The sequence below is a fragment of the Arachis stenosperma genome, chromosome 9 (assembly GCF_014773155.1).
Source record: "Arachis stenosperma cultivar V10309 chromosome 9, arast.V10309.gnm1.PFL2, whole genome shotgun sequence".
Taxonomy (NCBI): Eukaryota; Viridiplantae; Streptophyta; class Magnoliopsida; order Fabales; family Fabaceae; genus Arachis; species Arachis stenosperma.
In genome coordinates this window covers 132488186-132504741 of record NC_080385.1, presented here as the reverse complement: position 1 = coordinate 132504741, position 16556 = coordinate 132488186, and the positions used below count along the sequence as shown (strand labels likewise).

The 16556-nt window shown below is 41.0% G+C and overlaps 1 non-coding gene across 1 annotated transcript; it reads left to right on the top strand.

Moving 5' to 3' along the window:
• The first annotated feature begins 6076 nt into the window (after positions 1–6076).
• LOC130952384 (small nucleolar RNA R71) lies at positions 6077–6180 on the top strand. Its single transcript, XR_009074565.1, has one exon. It is a non-coding gene; the product is annotated as a small nucleolar RNA R71 (small nucleolar RNA).
• Positions 6181–16556: the final 10376 nt, after the last annotated feature.

Here is a 16556-nt window from a genome sequence, read left to right as displayed (position 1 = left end):
GTACCTAAATATGAAAAGTTTCTAAAAGATTTGTGCATACATAAAGACAAAATTAATGAATTAGAAACTATTCCTTTAGGAAGTTTTATATCTGCTTTAATGGGAAATTTACCTGAAAAGTGTAACGACCCAGGTCCTTGTATAGTTAGTTGTACTATTAGAGGTGTAGTAATTTATGACTGCATGTGTGATTTAGGAGCATGTGTTAGTATAATGCCTTTATCTGTATATGATGTTTTAAGGCTCCCTTCCTTAAAAAGGTCGGCAGCTCGTTTTGTGTTAGCAGATAAAAGTATTATTACAGTGGCTGGAGTTGCTGAAGACGTTTTAGTGAACATTAAAGGGCTCACATTTCCCACTGATTTTTATATCTTGGAGATGCCCCATAATGACTCAGATAAGCCATCATTAATCCTACTTGGGAGACCATTCCTGAAGATATCAAAATTCAAATTGGATGCTTTTTCAGGAACATACTCTTTTGAAATAGATGGCCGAATGGTAATCTTCAATCTGAATAGAGTCATAAACAACCCTCCAGAAGATCGTTCTATCTTCCAGTGTGACATCATAGATGAAACTGTAGCTGAAGTTCACCAGGAAGAGTTTGAGGATAAGTACATAGAACAAGGTCCAAGTGTGGGAAATTCCAAGGACAATGCAGGTACTCTACCACTGCCACCAATTTCAGATAATCCAGAGCCAGACCATGACCAGAAGTTGGAATTGAAACCACTCTCTCCACACCTCAAATATGCTTACCTTGAGGACCGGCGGAAGTTTCCAGTTATCATTGCACAAGACCTCACTCCTGAACAGGAAGAGCAGTTACTTGGTGTGCTGAGGAAGCACAAGAAAGCAATTGGGTGGAGTCTAGCAGACATAGTAGGCATCAATCCTCAAGTTTGTGAGCACAGAATATTTTTAGAAGAAGGAGCAAGACCTGTTCGTCAACCCCAAAGAAGATTGAACCCCACTATTTTAGAGGTTGTCAAGAAGGAAGTGACCCGACTATTAGAGGCAGGTATCATTTACCCCATCTCAGACAGTAAATGGGTGAGCCCAGTACAGGTGGTGCCCAAGAAGTCTAGAGTAACTACAGTGAAGAATGAGCATAGAGAGCTCATAGCAACCAGAGTACAAAACGCTTGGAGAGTCTGCATTGATTACAGGCGTCTCAACCAAGCTACTCGTAAGGATCACTACCCACTTCCATTCATTGATCAAATGCTAGATCGCCTGTCAGGTAAATCACATTATTGCTTTTTAGATGGTTACACAGGCTATTTCCAAATTCATATAGCTCCTGAGGATCAGGAAAAGACTACCTTTACATGTCCTTTTGGAACTTATGCTTACAAGAGAATGTCCTTTGGCTTGTGCAATGCACCAGCTACTTTCTAGAGGTGCATGATGAGTCTTTTCTCTGATCTTATTGAGGACTGTATGGAGGTTTTTATGGATGATTTTAGCGTTTATGGTGATTCTTTTAGCCTTTGCTTAGATGGATGGTGCACGAAATTGTGATCACTACAACTTCGCACAACTAACCAGCAAGTGCACTGGGTCGTCCAAGTAATACCTTACGCGAGTAAGGGTCGATCCCACGGAGATTGGTGGTATGAAGCAAGCTATGGTCATCTTGTAAATCTCAGTCAGGCAAACTCAAATGGATATGGTGATGAACGAAAATAACATAAAAGATAAAGATAGGGATACTTATGTATATCATTGGTTTAAGAGCTTCAGACAAGTGTATGAAGATGCCTTCCCTTCCGTCTCTCTGCTTTCCTACAGTCTTCATCCAATCCTTTCTTACTCCTTTCCATGGCAAGCTCGTGTAGGGTCTCACTGTTGTCAGCAGCTACCTCCCATCCGCGCAGTGAAAGCTAATGCAAAGCACTCTGTCACAGTGCCGCCAATCACCGGTTTGGTTCCCTCCCCTACCGAATAGAATCACTCTTTTGCGTCTGTCACTAACGCCCAGTAGGTTTACAGGTTTGAAGCACATCACAGTCATTCAATCATTGAATCCTACTCAGAATACACAGACAAGGTTTAGACCTTCCGGATTCTCTTGAATGCCGCCATCAGGTCCTGCCTATACCACGAAGATTCCGAAGAATCCAAGAGATTCACTAAGCCTCGGATGCTTGTAGAACAAGAATGGTTGTCAGTCACCTTGTTCATGGGTGAGAATGGTGATGGCGTCAATCATCACCTTCATCATGTTGAAGAACAAGGATATCTTGGTAAAGAACAAGCGGAATTGAATGGAAGAACAATAGTAATTGCATTAATACTCGAGGGTACGCAGAGCTCCACACCTTAATCTATGGTGTGTAGAAACTCCACCGTTGAAAATACATAAGAACAGTGTGATCATTGGTTTCGGCCCCTAGAGAGGGAACCAGAAGAACCAAGATGAAAATACAATAGTAAAAGGTTCTATATATAGAAAACTAGTAGCCTAAGGTGTACAAAGGTGAGTAAATGACATAAAAATCCACTTCCGGGCCCCTTGGTGTGTGCTTGGGCTGAGCAATGAAGTAATTTTCGTGTAGAGACTCTTCCTGGCGTTTAACTCCAGCTTTTATGCCAGTTTGGGCGTTTAACTCCCATTTAGGTGCCAGTTTGGGCGTTTAAACGCTGGGAATTTTGAGGCCGGATGCTTCGCGGGTTTGGGCCATCAATCTTGGACAAAGTATGGACTATTATATATTGCTGGAAAGCCCTGGATGTCTACTTCCAACGCCGTTGAGAGCGCGCCAATTGGGCTTCTGTAGCTCCAGAAAATCCACTTCGAGTGCAGGGAGGTCAGAATCCAACAGCATCTGCAGTCCTTTTTAGTCTCTGGATCAGATTTTTGCTCAGAACCTTCAATTTCAGCCAGAAAATACCTGAAATCACAGAAAAACACACAAACTCATAGTAAAGTCCAGAAAAGTGAATTTTAACTAAAAACTAATAAAAATATATAAAAACTAAACTAAAAACTACTAAAAACATACTAAAAACAATGCCAAAAAGCATACAAATTATCCGCTCATCACAACACCAAACTTAAATTGTTGCTTGTCCCCAAGCAACTGAAAATCAAATAGAAAAAAGAAGAGAATATACTATAAACTCCAATTATCAATGAAACTAAGCTCCAAATTAGATGAGCGGGACTAGTAGCTTTTGCCTCGAACAGTTTTGGCATCTCACTTTATCCTTTGAAATTCAGAATGATTGGCTTCTTTAGGAACTCCGAATCCAGATAGTATTATTGATTCTAGTTAAGTATGATGATTCTTGAACACAGCTACTTATTGAGTCTTGGCCGTGGCCCAAAGCACTCTGTCTTCCAGTATTACCACCGGATACATACATGCCACAGACACATAATTGGGTGAACCTTTTCAGATTGTGACTCAGCTTTGCTAAAGTCCCCAATTAGAGGTGTCCAAGGTTCTTAAGCACACTCTTATTGCCTTGGATCACAACTTTATTTCTTTCTTTTCTTTTCTTTTTCTTTCTCCCTTTTTTTTTTTCGTTTTTCTGCTTCTCTCTTTTTTTTTTTTTTGTATTCACTGCTTTTTCTTGCTTCAAGAATCATTTTTATGATTTTTCAGATCCTCAGTAACATGTCTCCTTTTCATCATTCTTTCAAGAGCCAACAATTTTAACATTCATGAACCACAAATTCAAATTCGAAAAACAGAAAAGCAAAGAACAAGGAGATTAAAGAAGGGTCCACCTTAGTAATGACGGCTCTTTCTTCTTCTTGAAGATCCTATGGAGTGCTTGAGCTCCTCAATGTCTCTTCCTTGTTTGTTGCTCTCTTTCATGATCCTTTGATCTTCTCCAATTTCATGGAGGAGGATGGCATGTTCTTGGTGCTCCACCTTAGTTGTCCCATGTTGGAACTTAATTCTTCTAGGGAGGTGTTCAGTTGCTCCCAGTAGTCTTGTGGAGGGAAGTGCATCCCTTGAGGTTTCTCAGGGATTTCTTGATGAGAGGGGTCTCTTGTTTGCTCCATCTTCTTCTTAGTGATGGGCTTGAGGTCATGCCTTCTCAGTTGAACCGGCTTTGGATGCCATAAATGGTTATGGAAAAGCAAAAAGCAATGCTTTTACCACACCAAACTTAAAAGGTTTGCTCGTCTCGAGCAAAAGAAGAGGGAAGAGAGTAGAAGAAGAAGAAATGGAGGAGAGGGAGATGGCTTTGTGTTCGGCCATGTATGGGGAGAAGTGGTGGTTTATGAAGGATGGATGTGAGTGGTGAAGAGAAAGAGATGTTGAGGTGATTGGTGAAGGGTGAAGAAGAAGAGAGAGTGGGGGGTTGTTTGGGGATCCTGTGGGGTCCACAGATCCTTAGGTGTCAAGGAAAAGTCATCCCTGCACCAAATGGCATCAAAATCCACGTTTTGAGCCATTTCTGGCGTTAAACGCCGGGCTGGTGCCCATTCCTGGCGTTTAACGCCAGGTTGGTGCCCTTTACTGGCGTTTAACGCCAGTCTGGTGCCCCTTTCTGGCGTTAAACGCCCAGAATGGCACCAGACTGGGCGTTAAACGCCCATCTGCTAGCCTGACTGGCGTTTAAACGCCAGCAGGTTCTTCCTCCGGGGTGTGCTGTTTTTCTTCCTGTTTTTCATTCTGTTTTTGCTCTTTTCATTGTTTTTGTGACTTCTTATGATCATCAACCTACAAAAAAGATAAAATAACAAAAGGAAATAGTTAATTATAAAACATTGGGTTGCCTCCCAACAAGCGCTTCTTTAATGTCAGTAGCTTGACAGATGGCTCTCATGGAGCCTCACAAATGATCAGAGCAATGTTGGAACCTCCCAACACCAAACTTAGAGTTTGAATGTGGGGGTTCAACACCAAACTTAGAGTTTGGTTGTGGCCTCCCAACACCAAACTTAGAGTTTGACTGTGGGGGCTCTATTTGTCTCTGATTTGAGAGAAGCTCTTCATGCTTCTTCTCCATGGTGACAGAGGGATATCCTTGAGCCTTAAACATCAAGGAGTTTTCATTCACTTGAATGATCAGTTCACCTCTATCAACATCAATCACAGCCTTTGCTGTGGCTAGGAAAGGTCTGCCAAGGATGATGGATTCATCCATGCACTTCCCAGTCTCTAGGACTATGAAATCAGTAGGGATGTAGTGGTCTTCAATCTTAACCAAAACATTCTCTACAAGTCCAATGGAATCTCTATGGTCTCATTTTGAGCCTCAGATTCCCATGGTTCCTCATTTGGGGAACTCAGAGGAGGTTGGTGCACGCCCATTGAGGTCTTTCTCAGTGGCGTCCACCTCCTCTCTTTCCTCTCCATATTCGGCCATGGTTGTGGCTTTGCACTCTCCTTTTGGATTTTCTTCTGTATTACTTGGGAGAGTACTAGGAGGGAGTTCAGTAACTTTCTTACTCAGCTGACCCACTTGTCCTTCCAGATTTCTGATAGAGGACCTTGTTTCATTCATGAAACTTTGAGTGGTCTTTATTAGATCAGAGACCATTGTTGCTAAGTCAGAAGTACTCTGCTTAGAACTCTCTGTCTGTTGCTGAGAAGATGATGGAAAAGGCTTGCCATTGCTAAACCTGTTTCTTCCACCATTATTGTTATTGAAACCTTGTTGAGGTTTCTCTTGATTCTTCCATGAAGAATTATAGGTGTTTCCATAGGGTTCTCCTAGGTAATTCACCTCTTCCATGGAAGGGTTCTCAGGATCATAAGCTTCTTCCTCAGATGAAGCATCCTTAGTACTGTTTGGTGCATTTTGCATTCCAGACAGACTTTGAGAAATCAAATTGACTTGTTGAGTCAATATTTTATTCTGAGCCAAAATGGCATTCAGAGTGTCAATCTCAAGAACTCCTTTCTTCTGACTAGTCCCATTGTTCACAGGATTTCTTTCAGAAGTGTACATGAATTGGTTATTTGCAACCATTTCAATCAATTCTTGAGCTTCTGCAGGCGTCTTCTTCAGGTGAAGAGATCCTCCTGCAGAGCTATCCAAGGACATCTTGGATAGTTCAGAGAGACCATCATAGAAAATACCTATGATGCTCCATTCAGAAAGCATGTCAGATGGACATTTTCTGATTAATTGTTTGTATCTTTCCCAAGCTTCATAGAGGGATTCCCCATCCTTCTGTCTGAAGGTTTGGACTTCCACTCTAAGCTTACTCCATCTTTGTGGTGGAAAGAACTTTGCCAAGAAGGCATTGACTAGCTTTTCCCAAGAGTCCAGGCTTTCTTTAGGTTGGGAGTCCAACCATATTCTAGCCCTGTCTCTTACAGCAAAAGGGAATAGCATCAGTCTATAGACCTCAGGGTTAACCCCATTAGTCTTGACTGTGTCACAGATTTTGCAAGAACTCAGCTAAAAACTGATGAGGATCTTCCATTGGAAGTCCATGGAACTTGCAATTCTGTTGCATTAGAGAAACTAATTGAGGCTTTAGCTCAAAGTTGTTTGCTCCAATGGCAGGGATAGAGATGCTTCTCCCATAGAAATCAGGAGTAGGTGCAGTAAAGTCACCCAGCACCTTCCTTGCATTGTTTGCATTGTTGTTGTTTTCGGCTGCCATGTGTTCTTCTTCTTTGAAGAATTTGGTCAGCTTCAAGAATGCCTTTGTCTTTGTTCCTGCTCATATGAAAGAGAAGAAAACAAGAAAATATGGAATCCTCCATGTCACAGTATAGAGATTCCTTGAGGTGTCAGAGGAAGAAAAATGGAAGACAGAAGTAGAAAATTCGAACTTATCAAAGAAGATGGAGTTCGAATTTTGCATTAAAGAATAGAGTTAGTCCAGAAATAGAAGGATGTGAGAAGAAGGGAAGTAATTTTCGAAAATTAAGTGAAAGATTTTGAAAACATTTTTGAAAAACACTAATTGATTTTCGAAAATAAAAGTGGAAAAGAAATCAAGTGATTTTTGAAAAAGATTTTGAAATTAGAAATCAAAAAGATTTGATTGAAAACTATTTTGAAAAAGATGTGGTTAAGAAGATATGATTGGTTTTAAAAACATGTGATTGAAAAGATATGATTTGAAAACAATTTTAAAAAGATATGATTTGAAAACAATTTTAAAAGATATGATTTGAAAAACATTTTAAAAAGATTTGATTTAAAAATTAATGACTTGCCTAACAAGAAAAGATATGATTCAAACATAAAACCTTCCTTAACAGAAAAGGCAAAAAATGTTCAATCAAATCATTTAATTGTTAGTAAGTATCTTTGAAAAAGGAAAGAAATTAATTTTGAAAGCATTTGATTGAAAAGATATGATTTGAAAAAGATTTGATTTTGAAAAACTTTGAAAACTTGAAAAAAATTGATTTTGAAAACAAAATCTTCCCCCTAGCACCATCCTGGCGTTAAACGCCCAGAATGTGCACATTCTGGCGTTTAACGCCCAAACCTATACCTTTTTGGGCGTTAAACGCCCAACCAGGTGCCCTGGCTGGCGTTTAAACGCCAGTCTGCCTTCTTCACTGGGCATTTTCGAATGCTCAGCTTTTTCTGTATAATTCCTCTGTAGTATGTTCTGAATCTTCAATTCTCTGTATTATTGACTTGAAAAGACACAAATTAAAAATATTTTTGGATTTTTAATAATAAGGAAAAATTAAAATGCAATAAGAATCAAATAACAATGCATGCAAGACACCAAACTTAGCAGTTTGAACACTACTGACACTAATGCATATGAGACACACACAAAACACTCAAGTCAAGAGAATTTAAAGATTAGAGCTAGAAAATCATCAAGAACAACTTGAAGATTAGTGAAGACATATGCAAGAAGAACAAAAACATGCAATTGACACCAAACTTAAAATGAGACACTAGACTCAAACAAGAAATATTTTTGGTTTTTATGATTTTGTAAATTTTTTTGTGCTTTTTCGAAAATTAAGTGAAAAGGAAAATAAAGGTATCAAAATTCTTAATGAGAATTCCAGGAATCATGCAATGTTAGTCTAAAGCTTTAGTCTAAAGGAATTAGACATGGCCGGCTAAGCTTCAGCAGGACATTGCATTCAAGAGCTAAATTGATGAGGATCAATCAGCTTTGGTGATGATAAGAACATCACCTTGAAACACTAGAATTCATTCTTAAGAACTCTGAAGAAAAATACCTAATCTAAGCAACAAGATGAACCGTCAGTTGTCCATACACAAGAACAATCCCCGGCAACGGCGCCAAAAACTTGGTGCACGAAATTGTGATCACTACAACTTCGCACAACTAACCAGCAAGTGCACTGGGTCGTCCAAGTAATACCTTACGCGAGTAAGGGTCGATCCCACGGAGATTGGTGGTATGAAGCAAGCTATGGTCATCTTGTAAATCTCAGTCAGGCAAACTCAAATGGATATGGTGATGAACGAAAATAACATAAAGATAAAGATAGGGATACTTATGTATATCATTGGTTTAAGAGCTTCAGACAAGTGTATGAAGATGCCTTCCCTTCCGTCTCTCTGCTTTCCTACAGTCTTCATCCAATCCTTTCTTACTCCTTTCCATGGCAAGCTCGTGTAGGGTCTCACTGTTGTCAGCAGCTACCTCCCATCCGCGCAGTGAAAGCTAATGCAAAGCACTCTGTCACAGTGCCGCCAATCACCGGTTTGGTTCCCTCCCCTACCGGAATAGAATCACTCTTTTGCGTCTGTCACTAACGCCCAGTAGGTTACAGGTTTGAAGCACATCACAGTCATTCAATCATTGAATCCTACTCAGAATACCACAGACAAGGTTTAGACCTTCCGGATTCTCTTGAATGCCGCCATCAGGTCCTGCCTATACCACGAAGATTCCGAAGAATCCAAGAGATATTCACTAAGCCTCGGATGCTTGTAGAACAAGAATGGTTGTCAGTCACCTTGTTCATGGGTGAGAATGGTGATGGGCGTCAATCATCACCTTCATCATGTTGAAGAACAAGTGATATCTTGGTAAAAGAACAAGCGGAATTGAATGGAAGAACAATAGTAATTGCATTAATACTCGAGGTACAGCAGAGCTCCACACCTTAATCTATGGTGTGTAGAAACTCCACCGTTGAAAATACATAAGAACAGTGTGATCATTGGTTTCGGCCCCTAGAGAGGGAACCAGAAGAACCAAGATGAAAATACAATAGTAAAAGGTTCTATATATAGAAAACTAGTAGCCTAAGGTGTACAAAGGTGAGTAAATGACATAAAAATCCACTTCCGGGCCCACTTGGTGTGTGCTTGGGCTGAGCAATGAAGTAATTTTCGTGTAGAGACTCTTCCTGGCGTTTAACTCCAGCTTTTATGCCAGTTTGGGCGTTTAACTCCCATTTAGGTGCCAGTTTGGGCGTTTAACGCTGGGAATTTTGAGGCCGGATTGCTTCGCGGGTTTGGGCCATCAAATCTTGGACAAAGTATGGACTATATATATTGCTGGAAAGCCCTGGATGTCTACTTTCCAACGCCGTTGAGAGCGCGCCAATTGGGCTTCTGTAGCTCCAGAAAATCCACTTCGAGTGCAGGGAGGTCAGAATCCAACAGCATCTGCAGTCCTTTTTAGTCTCTGGATCAGATTTTTGCTCAGAACCTTCAATTTCAGCCAGAAAATACCTGAAATCACAGAAAAACACACAAACTCATAGTAAAGTCCAGAAAAGTGAATTTTAACTAAAAACTAATAAAAATATAATAAAAACTAAACTAAAACTACTAAAAACATACTAAAAACAATGCCAAAAAGCATACAAATTATCCGCTCATCAATGGATTATCTAGAGTATTAGATAGATGTGTCAAAACAAACCTTGTATTAAATTTTGAAAAATGTCACTTTATGGTAAAACAAGGGATTGTACTAGTACATGTTGTATCTAATACTGACATTTCTGTAGACCCAGCAAAGGTGAATATTATTTCTAGTTTACCTTACCCCTCCTCTGTGAGGAAAGTCCATTCGTTCCTTGGCCATGCAGGTTTTTACAGGAGGTTTATTAAGGACTTTAGTAAAGTAGCACTTCCCTTATCCAGATTACTGCAGAAGGATATTGAGTTCGAGTTCAGTGAGGATTGCAAACAAGCATTTGATAAGCTGAAGACCGACCTGACTCAAGCTCCAATTGTGAGAGGATCAGACTGGAGCCAACCGTTTGAAATCATGTGCGATGCTTCCAACCATGCAGTAGGAGCAGCACTGGCTCAGCGTGAAGGTAATGATCCTTTTGTTATTGCTTATACGTCTAAGACTTTAGACGCTGCCCAGTCCAATTATACTACTACTGAAAAAGAGCTTCTTGCTATTGTTTTTGCTCTGGATAAATTCCGAGCTTATTTACTTGGTACTAGAGTAGTAGTGTATTCGGACCATGCAGCTTTAAAGTATTTATTAGCTAAAAAGGACTCCAAACCAAGGCTCATACGTTGGATACTGCTATTACAAGAATTTGATTTAGAAATAAAGGATAGGAGTGGTAACCAGAATCTAGTGGCGGACCACTTGAGTCGCCTTGAGCACATTAAGAATAATTCTACTCCTATAGATGATAATTTTCCATTTGATAACCTACAAGCAGTATCTGAAGTAGTCCCTTGGTACGCACCTGGTGCACGAATTTGTAATCCGCACAACTAACCAACAAGTGCACTGGGTCGTCCAAGTAATACCTTACGTGAGTAAGGGTCGATCCCACGAAGATTATTGGTTTGAAGCAAGCTATATTTATTTTATTAATCTTAGTCAGGAGGCCAATAGGATTATAAGTGAAATTACTAGATTTGATTAGAAAAATAAAAGAGAATAACAGCGTTACTTGTTGTGCAGTAATGAGAAATATGTTGGAGTTTTGGAGATGCTTTGTCCTTCGAACTTCAACTCTTCCTTAAAATCCTTCAACACACGAAAAGTCCCTTCCATGGTGAGCTCTATGTAGGGTGTCACCGTTGTCAATGGCTACCTCCCATCCTCTCAGTGAAAACGTTCCTATGCTTTGTCACAGCACGGCTAATCATCTGTCGGTTCTCAATCGGGTTGGAATAGAATCCATTGATTCTTTTGCGTCTGTCACTAACGCCCAGCCTTCAGGAGTTTGAAGCTCGTCACAGTCATTCAATCCCAGAATCCTACTCGGAATGCCACAGACAAGGTTTAGACCTTCCGGATTCTCATGAATGCCGCCATCAATCCGGCTTATACCACGAAGATTCTGCGTAATGAATCTAAGAGATACTCATTCAGTCTAATGTAGAACGGAGGTGATTGTCATGCACACGTTCCTGGTTGGGGAAGGTGATGAGTGTCACGGATCATCACCTTCTCCATAATTAAGCGCGAATGAACATCTTAGATAAGAACAAGCGTGTTTGAATGGAAAATAACGGAATTGTATTAATTCATCGAGACGCTGCAGAGCTCCTCACCCCCAACAATGGAGTTTAGAGACTCATGCCGTCAAAAAGTATGTAATTCAGATCTGAAAATGTCATGAGGTACATAATAATTCGCTAAAAGTTGTTTAAATAGTAAACTAGTAACCTAGGTTTATAGAATATGAGTAAACTAAGATAGTTGGTGCAGAAATCCATTTCTGGGGCCCACTTGGTATGTGCTGAGGCTGAGACTAAAGCTATCCACGAGTAGAGGCTTTTCTTGGAGTTGAACTCCAAGTTATGACGTGTTTTGGGCGTTCAACTCCGAATCATGACGTTTTTCTGGCGTTTAACTCCAGACAGCAGCATGTACTTGGCGTTCAACGCCAAGTTACGTCGTCTATCTTCGCGCAAAGTATGGACTATTATATATTTCTGGAAAGCCCTGGATGTCTACTTTCCAACGCCGTTGAGAGCGCGCCAATTGGACTCCTGTAGCTCCAGAAAATCCATTTCGAGTGCAGGGAGGTCAGGATCCAACAGCATCAGCAGTCCTTTTTCAGCCTAAGTCAGATTTTTGCTCAGCTCCCTCAATTTCAGCCAGAAAATACCTGAAATCACAGAAAAATACACACACTCATAGTAAAGTCTAGAAATATGATTTTTGCTTAAAAACTAATAAAATTCTATTAAAAACTAATTAAAACATACTAAAATCTAAATGAAATTACCCCCAAAAAGCGTATAAAACATCCGCTCATCAGCACCTGTAGCTAATTATCTCGTTAGTTGCACATTTCCTCCAAACTTTTCTAAGCATCAAAGAGACAAGCTGAAAAGCGAGTCTAAATATTATATATGGGATGACCCATATTTATGGAGATCTGGCGCTGATCAGGTAATTAGACGTTGTGTGCCTCAATTAGAATTCCAGTCCATTTTAGAGGCCTGTTACTCATCTGAGAGTGGAGGACATTTTGGCCCTCAAAGAACAGCTAGAAAGATCTTAGACTGTGAATTCTGGTGGCCTACTCTTTTTAGAGATGCTGCTGAGCTTTGTAAATCTTGTCTCCCATACCAAAAATTTGGTAATATATCCAGGAGGGATGAGATGCCTCAACAAATTATGCTTTTTTGTGAAATTTTTTATGTTTGGGGCATTGACTTCATGGGTCTGTTTCCAAATTCTAATGGTTATTTTTATATATTATTAGCTGTGGATTACGTTTCCAAATGGGTGGAAGCAATTCCTACCCACACTGATGATGCTAAGACTGTTGTTTCCTTTGTGAGAAACCATATTATTTGCCACTTTGGATCACCACGAGCAATCGTGAGCGATCAAGGCACCCATTTTTGTAATAGGAGTCTCACAGGATTAATGAAGAAGCTTGGGATAATTCATAAGGTTGCAACAGCATACCATCCTCAGACCAATGGGCAAGCCGAGGTGTCAAATAGAGAGATAAAGCGTATCTTACAGAAGATAGTCAAACCTCATAGAAAAGACTGGAGCACCAGGCTACAAGATGCACTATGAGCATACAGGACAGCATATAAAACACCCATTGGGATGAGCCCTTTCCGCTTAGTTTATGGAGAAGCCTGTCATCTCCCAGTTGAAGTAGAGCACAGAGCCTTTTGGGCAGTCAAGGAGTGCAACATGGGAATTAAGGAAGCCGGAGCTGAACCGAAGTTGCAACTGCAAGAACTGGAGAGCCTTCGCCTAGAAGCTTATGAGAACTCGAGAATATACAAGGAGAAGATGAAGGCTGTACATGATCAGCACCTCAAGAGAAAAGAGTTCCAGCCTGGGGATTTGGTCCTCCTTTACAAATCTCGACCGAAGCTCATGCCAGGCAAGTTAAGATCAAGATGGGAAGGTCATACAGAGTAGAGAAGGCCGAACCATACGGAGTTTATCACCTAAGCCATCCTTCAAGCTCTGAACTTATCAAAGTTAATGGACAACGTCTGAAACTGTACCATGGCGAGAAGATGCAGAAAAACAAGGAGCTTGAGATCTTCCTCTTGGAAGATCCCCACATGGCAGAAGATTGTGCTAGTGGAGCGTCCAACTTACGGACGTTAAAGCAAAGTGCTAGGTGGGAGACAACCCACCATGGTATGATCGTTCTTTTCTTTTTAGTTTTTCTATTTAATAACTCTTCTCTTTATCAGCACCTTTTGTGCATCTACATTTGCATACAAAAAAAAAGCCACGCGACGCGACCGCATCAGCGACGTGTCCGCGTCGCAAGGAGAGGGGAGAAAATAAAAAACGAACAGAGAGTCACGCTGGAGCATGGCTGGAGGTGTGCCAGTGGCACAAAGTGTCCCACGCGACCGTGTCGCTGACGCGTCCGCGTCATATGGGAATCATGGCCTCCCACGTGACCGCGTGCCCCATGCGGCCGCGTGCCCTAATTTTCGACGTAAAAAGGGGTGCACAACGAAATATTGTGCGAAAGTGGTGCTGGAATGGTGCTGGACGCACCAACCCTATCACGCGACCGCATCGCTCCCTTCTGTAGCCCACTCACGCGATCGCATGCCCCAAATTTGGCAAATATATCAATTTGAACAGAAAGTTGTGCAGGCGCGAGGGTAGCATGAACAGGGTCACGCGACCGCGTGACCGACGCGACTGCGTCAACCTAATTGAAGCGCAATCACGCGAACGCGTGGCCCACGTGTCCGCGTCGCTTGCGCCGCACAGCTCAACCAAATTTTTCAAAATATCTTATCTTTCTCTCCTCCAAATCCTAATTTTTCTTTTCCCTCCTTATTTCTTCCTTCTCCCTTCTTCCTTCTATCTCACCTTTCACTCTCTCTCTCTCTCTCACCTCCATTAACAAGGTTTTATTTTCTTCTTCCCTCCTTCCTTTTCCATCATTCTTCTTATTTTATATGTTTTTTTCTTTTCTTTTCTTTTTCTATTCTTTATCCATATTTTCTTTCTTCTTCTTTCCTTTTTACATGGTGTTAGAAATTTATTTGAGTCCTTACTCCTCATTATATGCTTGTGGATTGTTGCAAATTATTTGGCAATTATATATTATTTTCTTTAAAGGGTTACTTGCATGTTTGCTTTAATACTTTCTATACCTTATTCACCATGCATGCTATGTGTTTGTGGAAAAGCCCATATGGCATTATGCACTTCTCTATTATACTTCCTACTATTCAAAGCATGTTTTTCACAAATTCTCTTTACTATTTTATTAACTGAATTTAATTGCCAATACAAACGTGATAGTTTGTTACAAAGTGACGATTGATCTATGCTACTCATGCCCTTACCGGCATGCCAATAAACATCTTGCATCTACTTCCCTATCGTGCACTTATTCTATTCCCTTTCTTGATCTTTTCACATGTTGTCATGACCATGTGTTTATTTCATTCATCTTTACCGTGCACTGATTTTCACTCACTCTATCCCCTTCCTTGCTTTATTTCTTTGGATTTAACTTACTTTCTCTTCCTTTTTTCAGAATGGCCACCAAGAAAGGCAAAGAGAAAGCTACCCCTAAACCCACAGCAAGGAAAGGAACGAAGAGAGCATTAGTGGCAGGACCTTCTTCAACTGCAGTCAAGCCTTCAACAAAAAGAATTAAAAGGATCATCAAGGTTGATGAAAAGGAGAGAGCCTTCCCAGCCAAGGACACTTAACGATTTCCAAATCGCTACTGTGAGCAGATGTTCCCCATTCTGGCAGCTCGAAATTACAACAATGAACACCTTCTTATTCTTTCACCTCGTATCGCTGAATTTGTTGAGCCACAAATCGCACACAGACATTGGGGATTCTTACAGAGACAGCCACGACAGATTAATCTTTCTTGGGTTGTTGAGTTCTACTCCTACTTCCACCTGCCGACTCTGCAGTCCGTCTATTTATGCCAGAAGCAAGTCCCCATTACAGAAGAGGCCATACAGCAAGCCTTAGATCTCTCACCTGCTCCAGAAGGATTGGACGCCTTTCAGAAAGCCGCAATTAAGCGCCAGGCATACACCTTTGACTGGGACACTGTTCTCAGAGTTATCGCTCGACCTGGTAGTAAATGGATCTTCGGATACCATCGTTCCCGTCCTAAGGGAATCTCAGCTTCTGCACTCACCTTAGAGGCTCACGTATGGGCACAGATTATGTCCCATTACGTCTTCCCAAGTACTCATGAGTCCTCCTTCACAGCAGACATGGTCGTTCTACTATGGTGCATCCTCACAGACCAGCCTCTTAATTTACCAAGACATATCCGGAATGCTATGGAACATGTGGAGATCGCGGGCAACCTTCCTTTCCCCGCATTGGTCTCTGATCTTATCTCAGCAGCCGGAGTATCCTACAGAGCTGGAGACACCAAAGCCATTCTTCCATGGGATGATCAGTATGTCCCTAACGGGAGATATCTCAGGCCACAACTTGCTACTACCAGCTAGTCCACAGAGGATGCTGCAGCTCCTCCCCCATCTACTAGTCAGCTGCTACATCAAATACTGAAGCGGTTGGAAGCACACGAAAAGAAAGCCAAGCTCCGAGAGTGCCATAACCAACGCCGTTTCAACTACCTCAAGGAGCTCCTCACAGGCAATCACAGACCCGATGACGATCCAAGCACTCCGGACTCCACTTCCTTCACCATCACAGGGAGCCATGATAGCCCCGACTGTGGAGACACTGCCACCAGCCCACCACTGTTCCTAACAGATGGCACTGAGGACGGTGCAAAGTCTTAAGTGTGGGGAGGTCGGTCAGTACCTGACTTCCGGAGGTAATTTCTCTTCCCTAGCACCAATAAATTAGGATATTTTAGTTAGATTTTCTTTCTTTTATAGAATAGGATAAATTGCATAGTAATAGGTTAGTTGCATGCATGTTCTACTTGATTGAAAAGACAATAAGTTTCTTCTAAAAAGCTATCTTTGGAAAAAAACTTCACTAATTTTAATCAAAACTCTTATGTTAAAATTGCTTGAAGTTATATTTAGAACATGATTTTTGAGCTAAAGAACACACAACCTGTGAAAATTTGAGCCTTTATGCATGGTTACATTATTTAACCATAATTATTTTATTCTTGTGTGTTTACTTCTCTATGATTGTAATATATATTTTGTTTCATCCTATATGTCCAATATTTATTATGTTTATATGCTTGCATGTGATTGAGGCCATTATT